We start from the raw sequence: 8,392 nt of genomic DNA on the forward strand, positions 1-8,392 counted from the left end.
TTTTGTTACAGGGTATTTGTTATTGCCGATTTTGAACTTAATTTGTATCTATAAAGGGTCAAAATGACCCACAAATCTTTACCCGATCAATTTTCATGGTAAGAAATATAATGACACGCTAATTGAGATATTTTTCAACACACAATACGAGGCATTAACGTTATTTTTTTGCCAATTTTGAGCTTAATTTGTTTCGGGTCTAAATGACCCCCATTAATTTTAAAAAGTAATGGCAATTAATGAAATAATTTTCCCAAGTAATGGGATTTAGTGAAATAAGAACTGCATTAAAGAACAACTAACGTCCATATGCAATTAATGGCACGATGTGTCATTGTATTGTTTGTCAGCGACATTTGGTGAATTTCGAAAACCTTGATGGCATTTGGTGATTTTTTTAAATAATCAGTGGTATTCGGTGAAATAGCCGTTTCTTTTTTTGAAATTTTTTTTCTTTAAAAAATATATGATTTATGTCATACAATGAATCAAAATTTTGTCAAACTTATTAAAATCATGATAATTTTGAAACCTAACAATAAAAAAAGTGAAAACACTGCTTTCTTGTTTCTTGTGTTTGGTTTTTTCTTTTTAAAAAAATCAATAAATAAATAAAAACAAAAAAAAAAACCATGTCAAACAAGGCCATAGTTTTTAGAATTTTCATTAATAACTTTTAGGAAATTTTGTCTTTTACCACCTCACAAAAACACAAAAATTGCTTTTACCACCTTCCAATCCAAAAGTTTTACTTTACCACCTCATAAAAAAAATAAAGACAGCTTTTACCACCTCCACCTGACTCCGGTGATGGAAAGTTGATGTGGGGCCCACTAGTTTCACTTCCCTCCACATTTAAGACAACAAAACTCGATTTCCCTCTCTCTCTTCCTTTTCTCACCTTCCCCACTGAATTCTCATCAATTTCTTATCTCCCTCCATTAATTTCTCTTAAATTCAACCTCTCTCTTTCTCTCTCTCCTCACATTTTCTGTTCTTTCTCTCTGTAAAAAGGTAAACCCTAAGTTATGGAAGACATTTCCTGCTGCAATTGACATTTTTGATGGTGATACACTTATGGAAGACATTTCCTACTGCAATTGACAAGCAACAACATCAAAATTATTTCTATTGAACACAATTACCATTGCCAAACCCTAATTATATTAAACAATTGTAATTTAAAAAACCCCCAATTTAATTGAAACTAACATGAACCCTAATTTTTAAAATATGAAATTGGGAGTCAATTCTTAAGTCATATCCACATTTACAATAAAACATCACAATTGCAACATAATTGACACAAGAATTGCGAAAAATGCATACTATTTCATGGTATTTGCAATTTAATTGAAATCGTACCTCCTTCCAATTTCTATCTCAATGGACTTTGTTAAATAGCACAAATCTTGAACAATTCGATGCTGGGATTGATAGGGCACATCGAATTTGAGGTTTTGGGAAGAAATTCAAAAAAAAAAAAAAAACAAGGATTCAATGGTTTTTTTTTTGAAGAAAATGGTGAGATGGGTTATTTATACCTGAAAATCGAGGAAGAATGGGGTAAATTTGAAAATTAGCCGTTAGTGTGGGCCCCACATCAACTTTCCGTCACCGGAGTTAGGTGGAGGTGGTAAAAGCTATCTTTATTTTTTTTTTATGAGGTGGTAAAATAAAACTTTTGGATTGGGAGGTGGTAAAAGCAATTTTTGTGTTTTTGTGAGGTGGTAAATGACAAAATTTCCTAACTTTTATATCAAAAAATAATTAACTAGTTATTGGCCCAGGCGATACCCCATGTCATTATAAATTTATTACTTTAATCGAACTATATATATTTTGGCTTGTTTGAACTGATAGCTTAAGTGGTGGTTTTTTTTTATTTAGCTTAAGTAATTTGTTGTTTGTATGAGCTAGTTTGATAATAAGAATAAATTTTTACATTAATAAATATAGGATTAATAATAAATCAATCTGTTGTGAACTAAATGATAAATCAAATATGTATAAATTATATATATACATATAATATTACTATACTCTATAATTACAATTGTATGATTTAATGCACAAAAAAAAAAAAAAAAAAAAAGAGTAATGTTTAATTTCTTACAAATTTTATTATTGTGCAATTATTAAGGAGTTACTCCCTCCGTCCCCTTTTGATAATGCCTTATGGGCAAATTTTAGTCCCAAAATGTTCACCCCATTTGCTTTTTCCAACAATCATAAATATTAATTTTTTACCAAAATTCCCTCCAATTTGCAACAATACTTGTGCAAATTTATATTTCCCATGTAACTTTTGTTTTCCCATGTACTTTTATTACTTTATTCTCTCTCTACTTTTTTGCATACCCAATGTCAATTTACTTTTTCAATGTACTTTAACTATTCTTATTTGTGTTTATTAATTCTCGTGAAAAATGCCCATAAGGGACTATCAAAAGGGGACGGAGGGAGTACATTCCAAGGGAATTTAAATGGAGTGTTATGCATATATATGAAGAGTTTTTCAATTAAACTATAAACATTAAAACATGGAGGTTAATACATGAATTTTTTCAACCATTAAAAAACTAGTATGATGTGGTGTCACATCATATGCCAAATGGCGAAATACGTGACACATGGCAAAATAACATGTCTTGTCATGAGTTTTAAAAATATATATATTGATATATTGATATCTTCATTTTTTTTCCTAATTTAGAAATTTACCGAATCCAGAGACAACCACCAGTACTCGTCCCTAATTTTAAATTTATATAAACCCCCAATCTCACGTTTGAGGGGTGGGATCTCAATTAGGTCACCTCCCACTTGATGAACTCTTAGTTCTTATGCTTGAATTAATCATCCTATTAAATTGGTAAATTGTGCCCCTCTCTAGTTGACATGGTATAAAAGAGAGAACATTAGGGGAGAATTGCTAATTGACATGGTTTAAAAATAAAGATAGAGAAGTATTGTAAATACAATGACATATGAAACTCTTAGGCCTACGTATAAGAAAGAGCACAAAATTAAAATATAAAATTAAAACAAACATTAGTTAAACAGTTTGACGTATGATTTAATAATGCTATTATTATTTACACCACTAAATATTATATATATAAAACAATGTTTTTTTTAAAAAATGTTTACGTACTCAAAGAGCTGCATATATAATTATCTTTGAACTGAAGATCTCTAATCATTTTTTAAAAAAGGACATCATTGTTTGTACTATTATCTATTTCTACTTAAATTAATAATTAGTAGTAACAACAAATATATAAGTCAAAGCAAATAATGCCTCATAGGAATTAGGAGAGTTAGCATGAACCTGTACATTTATATATTCCTTAACATGATCCCTACACATTAAACAAGGGATCTCCTATCTTCATACAATATTCTGATAAATTATCTACTACTATTTCATATACCAAATTCCCATACAAATTAAGGTTCAATGGACTTCACTATTTTTCCAAAATTAAGTCTTAACAACCTATATAATTGTTGTAGTAAACCCTGTTAATTAGTTGTTATCGATAAATTATTTTAAAATGATTTGTCACTCGAAATAGATCGTATTCAATTAGTACCAATAATTAATTTATTAATGTGTGATAAAAAGTCGACAACGAGACTAAGTCTGTTTAACAATGTTAATAAGAAAATGAGGAATATAATGTAATATAGTAGTTGGCACATCAATACATATTTAAAATGGAGTTAATACTTCGTTGTTCAACAAAACAAGATCAATGACCAGATCTTATGTAAAATAAATAGTGTAGTTACTACAATTACTTGTTGCATTAATTAAGTAGAGAATTGGCTGGCATGCATATTTGAAATAATAGTTTGTTAGTTTGCGTGTTGAAATTCTTGGTCTAGTAGCTCAAAAAAAGTAAGCAGCCTATTCTCACCAAAAACGCGGATTGTGACATTTTTTGGGCCAACTTACCAATTTCATTTAGTGTATTGCTTAGTACTCGAGTTAGAGAACTTGATTGAGCCCTTAGAATTCAGTCATTCACCCTATATATATTGATGTCAAACATTACTCGCATTTCTTTGCAATTACAATAGCTTTAATATAACCCGAGTATAAGTTAGTTTAAAATTTAAATGTATAAATGCACTTTACATAATACTCTCTCAATAATTTTTTTTGGAGACATACTCTCTCAGTAATTTTTTTATAAAAAAGTTCTAAAGGACACTAAATTTCATTATATAAGCCATACGACATCTACAATTGACAATGAACGATAATGAAAACGAATTTAACAAAATCAAACAAGAATTATTTGGGGAAGGGCTAAGAATCCAAATACATAAATATAACAATTCGGCATATTCTCGATTCGTTGTCTCATATAACTTTTTGAGTGGATCCGTCGTCACTTCACAATTTTGTGAGAAATTAAATTCTTGTGCATATTCTGTAACCCTAACCCGAATTCGAGCCATAATCGATAGTAGCCCCGCACAACCGGAGACTAAATGAAGCACAAATAAAACCTTGTCTTTCGAAGGAGATTAAAAAACCTTGTCTTTCGAAGGAGATTAAAAAACCTTGTCTTTCGAAGGAGATAAACCCTTTCTTTTGAGGGAGACGTTATTGTAACCTAAAACAAAAGGCTTAAAAGAAAATAAAGATTGGGGCTTTCCACCGGTGAAATCCGATAAAAGCCCCTTTAAAATTGACAATGGAGACTAGGTTTAGGTGAAAGAATAGAGAAAAGGTGGCTAGGGTTTTTTTAATTTTATTGAATAATATTTACTCTCTCAGTATTTTAAGGTAACTTGAGTATTTATTTATTATTATTATTTTTATTTAGAACTAAGGCTAAAATCAGAACTAGGAACTAATCTAGGCCCTTAGATCATGTTAATCGGACGGCTCACATGCTTCCTGTGTCATTAATGGCATTTTTGTATTATTTTGACTTTATAAAGTAGTTTCTAGTTTTATTTCTCAAAAGTAAATGAAGATTTAGTTCTTTTAGAAAATAAATGAAAATTTAGTAACAGTACATGAAATCAGTCTTAAAGTAAAGAAATTGCCTTAAAAATTAAAAAAATTGGAAAATAGGATGAAAACAGCAAAATTACGAGAATGTCATTAATGAGAGTGGGTGCAATGTGAGCCATTAGATGGAGTGCGATCAATGGCTGAGATTAGTTCCTAGTTCCTGTTATTCACCTTGGTTCTCACATGATCTCAATTCTATATATATATATATATATATATATATATATATATATATATATATATATATATATATATATATATATATTGATTAATTCCTACTTCTTATTATAGCCTTGCTTCTCATTATAACTTGGTACGACAAAAGTGGATAAGAAAAAACAATCAAAAGTAGGGGATGTGATAAAGATGTGATGAGATGAGATGGGATGAAGTAGAGGAGAAAAAAATATTAACAAAAAGAATAAAGGATATTGTAGGGAATAATTTCAAGCTTTAACCCCTAGCTTGAACCCACTGTGATCATACACTAAAGTACGGTGGCGTCCAAAAGGGAAGAAGATAGAGCAAAAGAGTCGCCAACAAGTTTTTTTAGGAACTTGTAAACCGTTCATAGGATGAAGGTTACACCCCTTAACGATCCAAGAGATCGTCAACTCCATAAGGTCTAGAACCAAATAAGGGTTCGGGGATGAAGGTACAAATCCAACCTAAAAGAGATTGAACCTGCCCTAATAATAGGCCTCTACTTTATTCTTATCGTATTCATGTGCGCTTTTCGATTAACATGCAATCAATGGGATTAACCCTAAACCTGTTTATCTATGTTGATTGAATTTAATGCACAAATAAACAATTATTGGTGATCACTTGAATTATAATCATAATAAAATAATCATCATCAAAATAATAATAATCATAAATTATAACAATTATAATCATAATCATAATCATGTTCATGTTAATATTAAAGCATAATAAAAGCAAGATCCTAGGCATGATACTAACAAGATTAATAACAAACCCTAGCATGATACTAACAATCATAAATAGTAGAAAGAACATAGGAAGCATCGCAACAATCATATTTAATATTAAAAATACCCTAGACATGATACTAGGAATATCATAATAACAATTTAAACATGATTTCTACATCATAATATCAATTGAAACCATTAAAGTACTTACTTTGATGCTTCGTACCTCTTTCTAATAACAAAATACACACGTTAGTAACTTCAAGGAAAATAATAATAAAAACAATTAAATTAAATAACTGAAAGAGAGATTTGGGACCAAACCCTCAGAAATTAAACCTTTCACGTCTAGGGCGAAGGCAACTTCGAATATGGCTAGGTGTTTCTAGATCTTGTGAATGCGGAATTTTTTATTTAAAAACAAAGTTTAGAAAAAGGGAGAAAGAGAGAGAGATGAAATAATCAAGAAAACTTGTTGAGAATTGGTGAATGATTAAGAGAGAATTAGAGAATTAATGATTGCGAATGAAAACTGATTGTAGGTGTATGTAGATGAATGTTAACGGAGTTTTTAATACGTTATTTATAGAGAAATCAGCCAAAAAGATAAAATTAACAAAACAGAGTCTGACGCACAAAAAACAGAGCTGGCGCAAACCCTGGCTAACTGGCGCTAGGCACCAACACTGGCATTATTATTATTATTATTATTATTATTATTATTATTATTATTATTATTATTATTATTATTATTATTATTATTATTATTATTATTATTATTATTATTATTATTATTATTATTATTATTATTATTATCTCTCCATTCATATATCCTTTATTCTTTTTGTAAATATTATTTTCTCCTCTACTTCATCCCATCTCATCTCATCACATCTTTATCACATCCCCTACTTTTGATTGTTTTTTCTTATCCACTTTTGTCGTACCAAGTTATAATGAGAAGCAAGGCTATAATAAGAAGTAAGAACTAATCAAAATATATATATATAATAACTAATCAAAATAAGAAGTAGGAACTAATCTATATATATACACTACTACAAAAGTGACAATAGCTTAGGTAACACCAAATGGTAACACTTTCATAGTTATAAAGTTATTTGATATATAACACTCGTGTAACACTTTAGTTTTATGTAGCACTTAGTTGTAACATTTTTATATTAGGTAGCACTTAATTGTAACACTTTAGTTTTATGTATCATTTGGTTGTAACACTTTGATATTAGTAGCATTTGTGACAACACTCCACAAGCTAGGGAATGCTATCCGCATTGATAATATTCCACGTCCAAGGGAATACTATCGAAGATTATTTCTCTTGAAATCACCTTCAGTCGTTTGTGACAACACTTCACAAGCTAGGGAATGCCACCTTGCTGTTTCGATGTTCACTCATCTCTGAACAAAGAGCTTCTTTTTGATATGTTCATGCGTCTCTGAACAAAGAGCTTCTTTTTGATATGACTCCAATTTCCGCTGTGATAGTCTTCGAAAAGATCAATGCTTTTTAATCCTTAATACTGCCATGCCAGTACGTCGGCGCTTTGTTGCTTGTGAACCAATATGTCGGCAATCCTCTTTTATTTGGGAATAGTTGCCAACACAACTCTTGTATGATGTATGACAATCCGATTTAGGGAAAGTTGTCAATGCCACGTAACAATCCATCCTTGGAAATGTTGCCACGATGAAGCGACAATCCGTATCTCGAAAAATTTGCTAAAATCCAATTTTTGGGAAAGTTGCCAATGCTTCGTAACAATCTTTCATAAGAACTTTGCTACGATCGACAATCCACATCTTGGAATATAACTCTTGAAAGCAATCCACCTTGGAAATTTGCCAACGCTATGCGACAATCCTTTTGGGAAAATATTGCCACTATTGACAATCCGCGTCTTGGAACATTTACAAAAAAAAGAGTCGACCGACAATCCACTTCGGGAAAATTTGCCACTTACTGAAATGAATGACAATCCACGTTGAGGAACTTTGCCGAAATTTATGATGAATAGAGACCTACAACAATCCTTTGGGAAATTTTGCCATAGGGAACTGGGTGTATGACAATCCAATCTCGGAAAACTTGCCAACGAGCCGATGAATGTATGACAATCCGAACTTAGAAAAACTTGCCAAACAAAGAAGGAGCACAAAAATCCACGCTTGGAAACTTTCCCAGAGATGACAATCCAATCTTGGAAAAAATTGTCGTTGAAGAAGATGCACGACAATCCATTTTTGGAAATATTGTCAGTTGGGGATGACAATCCAATTTTTGGAAAACTTTGTCGTTTAATAAGAATGCGCGACAATCCATATTTGGAAATATTGTCGTTTAAGTGCTTGCTTTTGGACCGATTGTAATGAGCCAGTGTTTTAGGCCCTTAAG

The sequence above is a fragment of the Chenopodium album genome, chromosome 5 (genome assembly GCF_948465745.1).
Source record: "Chenopodium album chromosome 5, dcCheAlbu1.1, whole genome shotgun sequence".
Taxonomy (NCBI): domain Eukaryota; kingdom Viridiplantae; phylum Streptophyta; class Magnoliopsida; order Caryophyllales; family Amaranthaceae; genus Chenopodium; species Chenopodium album.